The sequence below is a fragment of the Bison bison genome, unplaced genomic scaffold (genome assembly GCF_000754665.1).
Source record: "Bison bison bison isolate TAMUID 2011002044 unplaced genomic scaffold, Bison_UMD1.0 scf7180017864156, whole genome shotgun sequence".
Lineage (NCBI taxonomy): Eukaryota > Metazoa > Chordata > Mammalia > Artiodactyla > Bovidae > Bison > Bison bison.
In genome coordinates this window covers 1,923,363-1,935,010 of record NW_011494728.1, presented here as the reverse complement: position 1 = coordinate 1,935,010, position 11,648 = coordinate 1,923,363, and positions in this window count along the sequence as shown.

Here is an 11,648-nt window from a genome sequence, read left to right as displayed (position 1 = left end):
AGAGGTTCGGGACATTGTACAGAAGACAGGGAACAAGACCATCCCCAAGAAAAAGAAATACAAAAAAGCAAAATGACTGTCTGAGGAGGCCTTGCAAATAGCTGTGAAAAGAAGAGAAGCCAAAAGCAAAGGAGAAAAGGAATGATATACCCATTTGAATGCAGAGTTCCAAACAATAGCAGGGAGAGATAAGAAAGCCTTCCTAAGTGATCAGTGCAAAGAAATAGAGGAAAACAATAGAATGGGAAAGACTAGAGATCTCTTAAAGAAAATTAGGTATACCAAAGGAACTTTTCATGCAAAGATGGGCTCAATAAAGGACAGAAATGGTAAGGACCTAACATAAGCAGAAGATATTAAGAAAAGGTGGCAAGAATTAGGAAGCATCACTACAAACAAAGCTAGTGGAGGTGACGGAATTCAAGTTGAGGTATTTCAAATCCTAAAAGATGATGCTGTGATAGTGCTGCACTCAATATGCCAGCAAATTTGGAAAGCACAGCAGTGACCCCAGGAAAAGGTCAGTTTTCCTTATAATTCCTAAGAAAGGCAATGCCAAAGAATGCTCAAACTACCACACAATTGCACTCATCTCACATGCTAGTGAAGTAATGCTCAAAATTCTCCAAGCCAGGTTTCAACAATACATGAACCATGAACTTCCAGATGTCCAAGCTGAATTTAGAAAAGGCAGAGGAACCAGAGATCAAATTGCCAACATCCACTGGATCATCAAAAAAGAAAAAGAGTTCCGGAAAAACATCTATTTCTGTTTTATTGACTATGCCAAAGCCTTTGATGGTGTGGATCACAATAAAAGATTGAAAATTCTGAAAGAGATGGGAATACAAGACCACCTGACCTGCCTCTTGAGAAATCTGTATGCAGGTCAGGAAGCCACAGTTAGAACTGGACATGGAACAACAGACTGGTTCCAAATTGGGTAAGGATGCAGTCAAGGCTGCATCTTGTCACCCTGCTTATTTAACTTATATGCAGAGTACATCATGAGAAACGCTGGGCTGGATGAAGCACAAGCTGGAATCAAGATTGCCAGGAGAAATATCAATAACCTCAGATATGCAGATGACACCACCCTTATGGCAGAAAGTGAAGAGGAACTAAAAAACCTCTTGATGAAAGTGAAAGAGGAGAGTGAAAAAGTTGGCTTAAAGCTCAACATTCAGAAAACAAAGATCATGGCATCCGGTCCCATCACTTCATGGCAAATAGATGGAGAAACAGTGGAAACAGTGGCAGACTTCATTTTTTTGGGCTCTAAAATCACTGCAGATGGCAACTGCAGTCATGAAATAAAAACACACTCCTTGGAAGAAAAGTTATGACCAACCTAGACAGCATATTAAAAAGCAGAGACATTACTTTGCCAACAAAGGTCTGTCTGGTCAAGGCTATGGTTTTTCCAGTGGTCATGTATGGATGTGAGAGTCGGACTATAAAGAAAGCTGAGCACTGAAGAATTGATGCTTTTGAACTGTGGTGTTGGAGAAGACTCTTGAGAGTCCCTTGGACTGCAAGGAGATCCAACTAGTCCTATCTAAAGGAAATCAGTCCTGAAGATTCATTGGAAGGACTGATGCTGAAGCTGAAACTCCAATACTTTGGCCACCTGATGCGAAGAATTGACTCATTGGAAAAGATCCTGATGCTGGGAATGATTGGAGGAGGGAGGAGAAGGGGATGACAGAGGATGAGATGGTTGGATGGCATCACCAACTCAATGGACATGAGTTTGAGTAAACTCTGGGAGTTGGTGAGGGACTGTGAAGCCTGGCGTGCTGCAGTCCATGGGTCTCAAAGAGTCAGACATGACTGAGCGACTGAATTAAACTGAACTGAATGTATATTTGTTTCTATTAGTTAGGTTTTTCCTTTCCTAATTTTCATGTTTCTAGTGTGCCTTTTTGTCTTTCATTTAGAGTCGTCCTCTTAGTATTTTTTGTGAAGCTGATTTGGTGGTGCTGAATCATTTTCACTTTTGCTTGTCAGTAAAACTTTGATCTCTCCATTAATTTTGAATAGAAGGCTTGCTGGGAAGAGTATTCTTGGTAGTAGGTTTCTCCCTTTCATCACTTTAAACATTATCATGCTGCTGTCTTCTGTACTGCAAGGTTCTGCTGAAAAGTCAGCTGATTGCCTTATGTGAATTGTCTTATATATGTAACTTATGGATTTTACTTGCTGCTTTTAATATTCTTTTATCGCTAATTTTTGCCATTACAATAAAAGTGTATGTTTCTTGGTGTAGTCCACTTTGTTGTTTTGCAATCTCTATGTCATGTCTGACTCTCTGTGACATCATGGACTGCAGCACACCAGGCTTCTCTTTCCTTTTTTTATCTCCAAGAGCTTGCTCAAACTCATATCCACTGAGTTGGTGATGCCATCCAACCATCTCATCCTCTGTCACCACTTCTCTTCCAGGCTTCAGTCTTTCCCAGCATTAGGGCCTTTTCCAGGGAGTCAGTTCTTTGCATCAGGTGGCCAAAGTATTGGAGCTTCAGTTTCAACATCAGTCCTTCCACTGAATTTTCAGGGTTGATTTCCTTTAGGATTGACTGGTTTCATCTCCTTGTAGTTCAAGGCACTCTCAAGAGTCTTCTCCAGCACCACAGTTTGAAAGCATCAATTCTTTAGCGGTCAGCCTTCTTTATGGTCCAACTCTCACATCCGTACATGACTACTGGAAAGACCAGAGTTTTGACTAGATGGACGTTTGTCAGCAAAGTGGTGTCTCTACTTTTTAATACAATGTGTATGTTTGTCATAGTTTTTTCCAAGGAGCAGGCATCTTTTAATTTCATGGCTCCAGTTACCATCCATAGTGATTTTGGAGCTTAAGAAAAAAAAAATCTGCAACTGTTTCCATTGTTTCCCCATCTACTTGCCATGAAGTGATAAGCCTGGATGCCATGATCTTAGTTTTTTGATCACTTTGTCACTCTCAGCTTTCACCTTTATCAAGAGGTTGTTTAGCCCCTCTTTGCTTTCTGCCATTAGGGTGGTATCACGTACACATCTGACATTGTTGATACTTCTCTTATCAATCTTGAGTCCAGCTTGTGCTTCATTTAGCCTGGGGTTTCTCATGATTTATTCTGCAAATAAGTTAAAAAAGCAGGGTGACAATATACAGCATTGATGTACTAGTCCTTTCTCAGTTTTGAACCAGTCCATTGTTCCATATCAGGTTCTGTCTGTTGCTTGTTGACTTGTAAACAAGTTTCTCAGGTTGGTAAGGTGATTTGGTATTCCCCTCTCTTTAAGAATTTTCCAGTTTGTTGTGATCCACACAGTCAAAGGCTTTAGTGTAGTCAATGAAAAAGAACAGATTTCTTTTTGGGATTCTCTTTTTTCTGTGATCCAACAGATGTTGGCAATTTGATCTCTGGTTCCTCTGCCTTTTCTAAATCTCGCTTGTACATCTGGAAGTTCTCGGTTCATGTACTATTGAAGCCTAGCTTGAAGGATTTTGAGCATTACTTTGCTAGCAAGTGAAATCACCACATTTGCATGGTAGTTTGAACATTCTTTGGCATGGCTCTTTGGGATTTGAATGAAAACTGACCTTTTACTGGCCTGTGGCCATTGCTGAGTTTTCCAAATTTGCTGGCATATTGAGCGCAGCACTTTAAAAGCATCATCTTTTAGGATTTGAAATAGCTCAGCTGGAATTCCATCACCTACATTAGATTTGTTCATAGTAATGCTTCCTAAGACCCACTTGACTTAATACACCAGGATGGGTGGCTCTAGGTAAGTGACCACACCATCGTGATTATCCAGGTCATTAAGATCTTTTTTATATTGTTCTTCTGTGTATTCTTGCAACCTCTTCTTAATCACTTCTGCTCCTGTAAGGTCCTTGCTATTTTTGTCCTTTATTGTTCTCGTCTTTATCTTTTCCTGAAATGTTCCCTTGATATCTTCAGTTTTCTTGAAGAGATCTCTAGTCTTCCCCATTCTATTGTTTTCCTCTATTTCTTTATACTCTTAAGAAAGTTTTTTTTTTTCTTAATCTCTCCTTGCTATTTCTGGGATTCTGCATTCAAATGGGTATATCATTCGCTTTCTCCTTTGCCTTTTACTTCTCTCCTTTCTCAGTTATTTGTAAAGCCTCCTCAGACAATCATTTTGCCTTTTTGCATTTCTTTTTCTTGAGGATTTTTTGGTTACTGCCTCCTGTACAGTGTTATGAACCTCCATCCATAGTTCTTCAGGCACTCTGTCTACCAGATCTAATCCTTTGAATCTATTTGTCACTTCCATTGTATAATCATAAGAGATTTGGTTTTGGTCATTACCTGAATGGCCTAGTGGTTTTCCCAGTTTTCTTCCATTTAAACCTGAATTTTGCAACTAGGAGTTCATGATCTGAGCCACAGTCAGCTCCCGGTCTTATTTATGCTGACTGTATAGAGCTTCTCCATCTTTGACTGCAAAGAATGCAATCATTCTGATTTCGGCGTTGACAGTCTGGTGATGTCCACGTGTAGAGTCTTCGCTTGTGTTGTTGGAAGTGGGTGTTTGCTATTGCCAGTGTACTGTCTTGGAAAAACTCTGTTAGGCTTTGCCCTGCTTCATTTTGTACTCCAAGGCCAAACTTGCCTGTTAGTCCAGGTATCTCTTGACTTCCTGCTCTACCATTCCAGTTGCCTATGATGAAAAAGACACCTTTTTTGGTGTTAATTCTAGAAAGTCTTATAGGTCTTCATAGAACTGTTCTACTTCAGCTTCTTTAGCATAAATGATTGGGGCATAGATTTTGATTAACATGATGTTGAATGGTTTGCCTTGGGTACAAACTGAAATCATTATGTCGTTTTTGAGATTGTACCCAAGTACTGCATTTTGGACTCTCTTGTTGACTATGAGGGCTACTCCATTCCTTATATGGGATTTTTGTCCACAGTAGTAGTAGATATAATAGTCATCTGAATTAAATCCACCCATTCCCATCCATTTTCATTCACTAATTCCTAAAATGTTAATGTTCACTATTGCCATTTCCTGCTTAATCACATCCAGTTTGCCTTGATTCTAGGTTCCTATGAAATATTGTTCTTTACAGCATCAGACTTTACTTTCACCACCAGACTCTCCACAAATGGGTGAAGTTTCTGCTTTGGACCGGCCTCTTCATTTTTTTCTGCTCTTCCACAGTAGCATATTGGACACCTCCTGACCTGGGGGGCTTATCTTCAAGTTTCATATCTTTTTGCCTTTTCATATTGTTCATGGGGTTTTCAAGGCAGGAATACTGAAGTGGTTTGCCATTGCCTTCTCCAGGGGACCACATTTTGTCAGAACTCTCCACCATGACATATCTCTCTTGGGTGGCCCTGCACAGTGTGGCTCATAGCTTCATTAATTTCTTAAGGCTTTGATCCATGTGATCATTTTTGTTAGTTTTCTGTGATGGTGATTTTTGTTCTAGAGGCCATGGGATTGTAGTTCTTGCTTTTTCTGTCTGCCCTCTGATGGATGAGGATAAGAGGCTTGTAAAAGATGCTAGAGTAGAGGGATATGCACTCATCTTGGAGCCCACCAAAAAAAAGATACCCCACATCCAAAGATAAAGGAGAAACTGTGGGAAAGGCACCAGAGACCCTTGGATGTCACAAACAAAATCTTGTGTGCAACCAGGACCCAGGGGAAAGAAGCAGTGTTCCCCACAAAGATTGAGCCAGACTTGCCTGTGAGTGTTTCAGGGTCTTTTGCAGAGGCCTCGGTCAGCAGTGGCTTGCTGCTGGAACAGGGGCACTGGGCAGAAGCAGTAGTCCTGGGAGATGCGGAGTGTTGGCATAAGTACTTGGACTGCAGAGGCTTTGACTGGGCAGCCTCAGGCCCAACAACTAACAAGGAGGGAACACAGGCCCACCCATTAGCAGAAAATTGGATTAAAGATTTACTGAGCAGGCCCTGCCCATCAAAGCAAGACTCAGTTTTCCCTACAGCCTGTCCCTCCCATCAGGAAGCTTGCACAAGCCTCTTATCCTCATCCATCAGAGGGCAGACAATATTCTTCTTTGGGTTGATTCTGAGACACATCCCAGGTCTGGATGTTTGTTTCCTTTCCCAGGTTAGGGAAGTTTTCAGCTATTTTATGTTCAAGTATGTTCTCTGCCCCTTTCTATTTCTTCTGCTGCTGGTTACCCTATAATGAGAATATTATTATGCTTGGTATTATCCCACAGGTCTCTTAAAATGTCCTCATATATTTTTATTCTTTATTCTTTTTTTTCTGTTCAGCTTCTTTGATTTCCCCTACTCTGTATATTCCAGCTCACTCTATTCCTCTGTATCATTTAACTATTTAATCTACTGTTGATTTCTTCTAGTGTATTGTTCATTTCAGTTATTTTATTCCTCTCTGGTTGTTTATATTTTCTGTTTGTTGAAAACTTCTAGTCTTATGCATCCATTCCTCTCTCAAGTTCTTTGACCACGTATATGATTCTTATTTTGAAATCTTTCTTGGGTAGATCACCTAGCTTTACTTCACTTAATTTTTCTTCTAGTGTCTTATCCTGTTCATTCATTGAAGCATATTCCTCTGTCCCCTCATTTTTTCTAATTTGCTGCTTTTATTTCTATGTATCATGTAGGTTGGTTATATTTCCTGACCTTGGAGGAATGGCCTTTTATAGAATAAGCCATATGTGTCCAATCAGCACACTCTCTTCTCTAGTGGTGCCCCTATGTGGGCTGAGTGAGTCTGTCTGTCGTTGTGGTCTGACTACTATGGGTTATCTGGTGGGTTTGACTGGCTCCTGTCCAGTTACTTGCCAGGCCCTACTTTGTGTAGAGGCTGATGACCAGTGTTTGGTAGGACTGAATCACAAGGTGTATGGAACCTGAGGGTTCCTAGGACTAGAACTGGCTCACCAGCAGGGAAAGCTGGGTTCTGGGGTGGGCGACTGGGGAGGGGGGCAGTGTTCCCACATCTGTTGTTGGCCTGCTCTTATGTGCAGCTGGCTTCTGACATGGCTGGCTTTGGATTCCAGGGCATCCCAAAGCTTGCACTGGCCCACTGGCTAGTGGGGCTGGATCCCAGGATGGCTGGCTGGCTGCTGGTGAATCAGAAGTATTTCAGACCTGAAGTGGCATGCTTGTGGGCAGGCTGGAGTCTGGGAGTCCTAGGACTCTGGTTGGCCTGCTGGTGTGTTGACTGGGTCTTGAGAAGGCAGGCTGGAGGGCTGCTATATTTCTGTGTCTGGTGTGTGTTTGTTGCTGAATGGGTCCAGGGCCCATGGGGTATTGTGGTTGGTGCCTATTCACTGGTGGATACCACAGAGTCCCAGAGTTTCTGGCTGTAGGGCCCTGTGGACCCTGTGTCTGGAAACTGCATGCTGCTATGGGGGACTGCTCCTGGGCCCTCTGGTAGGTTTTGATTGTTGCTGTTGTTCAGTCACACAGTTTTATCTGACTCTTTGAAAATGGCAAAAAGTCAGATAAAACTGTGTGCTGCCATCCACGGATGACTAAGTCATCCGTGGATGGCAGCACACAAGGCTTCCCTGTTCTTCACTATCTCCTGGAGTTTGCTCAAACTCATAGCCATTGAGTTGATGATGCCATCCAACCATCTTGTCCTCTGTCATTCCCTTTCCTCCTGACTTCAGTCTTTCCCAGCATCATGGTATTTTCCAATCAGTCGGCTCTTCACATCAGATGGCCAGAGTATTGGAGCTTCAGCCTCAGTCCTTCCAATGAATATTCAGGACTGATTTCCTTTAGGATTGCCTGGTTGGATCTCCTTGCAGTCCCAGGGGCTCTCAAGAGCCTTCTCCAACACCACAGTTTGAAAGCATCAATTCTTCGGTGCTGAGCCTTCTTTATGGTCCAATTCTCACATCCATACACGACTCCTGGAAAAACCACAGCCTTGACATGATGGACCTTTGTCGACAAATTGATGTCTCTGCTTTTTAATATGCTGTCTGGCTTTGTCATAGCTTTTCTTCCAAGGACCAAGTATCTTTTAATTTCATGGCTGCAGTCACCATCTGCAGTGATTTTGGAGCCCCCACCCCCGCCAAAATAAAGTCTCTCACTGTTTCCATTGTTTCCCCATCTATTTGCATTAAGTGATGGGACTGGATGCCATGATCTTTGTTTTTGAATGTTGAGTTTTAAGCCAAATTTTTCACTCTCCTCTTTAAACTTCATCAAGAAGCTCTCTAGTTCCTCTTCACTTTCTGTCATGAGGGTGGTGTCATCTGCATATTTGAGGTTATTGATATTTCTCCTGGCAATCTTGATTCCAGTTTGTGCTTCATTCAGCCTGGCATTTCACAAGATGTACTCTGCATATAAATACAATGTGCAGTGCTTACACACACACACACACACACACACACACACACATATATATATTTACAACGGTACAGCAAGCAGGGTGACAATATACAGCTTGATGTACTCCTTTCCCAATTTGGAATCAGTCCATTTTTCCATGTCCTGTTCTAACTATTGCTTCTTGATTTGCATACAGGTTTCTCAGAAGGCAGGTAAGGTGGTCTGGTACTCCCGTCTCTTTCAGAATTTTCCACAGTATATTGTGAACCACACAGTCAAAAGCTTTAGTATAGTCAATGAAGCAGAAGTAGATGCTTTTTTTGGAATTCCTTTGGTTTTCTGTGATCCAATGGATAAATCCAGCTTGAAAATCTGGAAGTTCTCAGTTCATGTACTGTTGAATCCTAGCATGGAGAATTTTGAGGATTACTTTGCTAGCATATGAAATGAGTGCAGTTGTGCAGTGGTTTGAACGTTCTTTGGCATTGCCCTTTGGGATTGGAATGAAAACTGACTTTTTCCAGTCCTGTGGCCATTGCTGAGTTATCCAAATTTGCTGGCGTATTGAGTGCAGCACTTTCACAGCATTGTCTTTCAGGATTTGAAATAGCTCAACTGGAATTCCATCACCTCCACTAGCTTTGTTCGTAGTGATGCTTTCTAAGGCCCACTTGACTTCACATTCCAGGATGTCTGGCTCTAGGTCAGTGATCACACCATCATGATTATCTGGGTCGTGAAGATCTTTTTTGTACAGTTCTTCTGTGTATTCTTGCCACCTCTTCTTAATATCTTCTGCTTCTGTTAGGTCCGTATCGTTTCTGTCCTTTACTGTGCCCCTCTTTGTACGAAATGTTCCCTTGTTATCTCTAATTTTCTTGAAGAGATCTCTAGTTCTTCCTGTTGTATTGTTTTCCTCTATTTCTTTGCATTATTTACTTAAGATGGTTTTCTTCTCTCTTCTTGCTATTCTTTGGAACTCTGCATTAAGTTGGATATATATCTTTTCTTTCCTCTTTGCCTGTCACGTCTTTCCTTTTCTCAGCTATTGTAAGGCCTCCTCAGACATTTGTCTTGTTGCATTTCTATTTTGGGGGGATGGTTTTTGTCACCATCTCCTGTATAATGTTACAAACTTTGGTCCATTGTTCTTCAGGCATTTTGTCTATCAGATACAATGCTTGAATCTATTTGTAATTTCTACTGTATAATCATAAAGATTTGATTTAGGTCAAACCTGAATGAGTTAGTGTTTTTTCCTACTTTCCTCAGTTTAAGTTTGAATTTTGCAATAAGTAGCTCATGATCTGAGGCACAGTCAGCTCCTGGTCTTGTTTTTGCTGTCACTGGTAGATAAAGACATGTCAGTGGGTGGCTGTGGACTCATGGGGTCCTAAGGCAGCCTTCCTGCTGATGAGTGGGGCTGTGTCCCAGCCCAGTAGTTGCTTGACCTGATGCCTCCCAGTAACAAACCTACAGGTTAGTTTGTAGGGGGTGGGTTTCCCTGGTGGCTGAGATGGTAAGGAATCTGCCTGCAATGCAGGAGACCAGGTTCAATTCCTGAGTTGGGAAGATTCCCTGGGGAAGAGAACAGCTACCCACTCCCGTATTCTTGCCGGGAGAATTCTATGGACAGAGGAGCCTGGTGGGCTACAGTCCATGCGGTTGCAAAGAGTCAGACAACAACTGAGTGACTAATTCTTTCATTTTGGGTTCCCAGGTGACTTTAGTGGTAAAAAATCTGCCTCCCAATGCAGGAGACATGAAAGACATGTGTTCGATCCTTGGGTCAGGAAGATTCCCTGGAGGAGGAAATGGCAACCCACTCTAGAATTCTTGCCTGGAGAATTCCATGGACAGAAGAGCCTGGTGGGCTATGGTCCATAGGCTCACAAAGAGTTGGACACAACTGAGTGACTTAGCATGCACAGGGCTGTGTCCTGAAATTAATAAGTTCAAAGGAGGATTCCAAAATGGCACGTTCTAGTCCAGCGTCCACATTGTAGAGTGAGCTCTCCAAAATGGCAGTAACTAGTGTATTTGCCCCCAGATGAGTTCCAGTTCCCTCCTGTCTCTTTGGGAGACTGTACAATATTAGCAGGTTCATTTGACCCACGCTCCTTTCAAATTACTTCTATCATAGGGGCAGGAGTATATGAGATTTTGTGTGCATCCTCTAAGAATGGGATCGCTACTTTCCATAGCCCTTTGGATCTTCCCTAAGTAAGCCCTGCTTCCTTCAAAGCCAAACATTGTCAGAGCTCATCTAACTGGTTCATGACACCATGACTGGGGAGCCTGATGTGGGGTTCAGTCTCCCCACTCCTTGAGAAAAACCTATTGGAATTGTAATTACTCTTCCATTTGCAAGTCATCCAACAGAAAGTATAGGTTTTGACTATACTGTGAATCTGCTCCTCCTCCTGTCTCCTTGTGGTTCCTTCTTCATATCTCTAGTTTTTAGAAGTTCTTTTCTGGTAGATTGTCCTTCTCATCAATAGTTTTTCTGTAAATAATTGTAACTTTGTGTACCTATGAGATGCGGTGAACTAGGGATCTTCTTACTTTGCCATGCCATCTTGTATTCAGTTCAGTTCAGTCGCTCAGTCATGTCCGACTCTTTGCGACCCCATGAATCGCAGCACGCCAGGCCTCCCTGTCCATCACCAACTCCCGGAGTTCACCCAGACACACGTCCATTGAGTCAGTGATGCCATCCAGCCATCTCATCCTCTGTCGGCCCCTTCTCCTCCTGCCCCTAATCCCTCCCAGCATCAGAGTCTTTTCCAGTGAGTCAACTCTTCGCATGAGGTGGCCAAAGTACTGGAGTTTCAGCTTTAGCATCATTCCTTCCAAAGAAATCCCAGAGCTGATCTCCTTCAGAACGGACTGGTTGGATCTCCTTGCAGTCCAAGGGACTCTCAAGAGTCTTCTCCAACACCACAGTTCAAAAGCATCAATTCTTCGGCGCTCAGCCTTCTTCACAGTCCAACTCTCACATCCATACATGACCACTGGAAAAACCATAGCCTTGACTAGACGGACCTTTGTTGGCAAAATAATGTCTCTGCTTTTGAATATGCTATCTAGGTTGGTCATCACTTTCCTTCCAAGGAGTAAGCATCTTTTAATTTCATGGCTGCAGTCACCATCTGCAGTAATTTCGGAGCCCCCCCCCCCCAAAAAAAAACAAAGTCCGACACTGTTTCCACTGTTTCCCCATCTATTCCCCATGAAGTGATGGGACTGGATGCCATGATCTTCATTTTCTGAATGTTGAACTTTAAGCCAACTTTTTCACTCTCCACTTACACTTTCATCAAGAG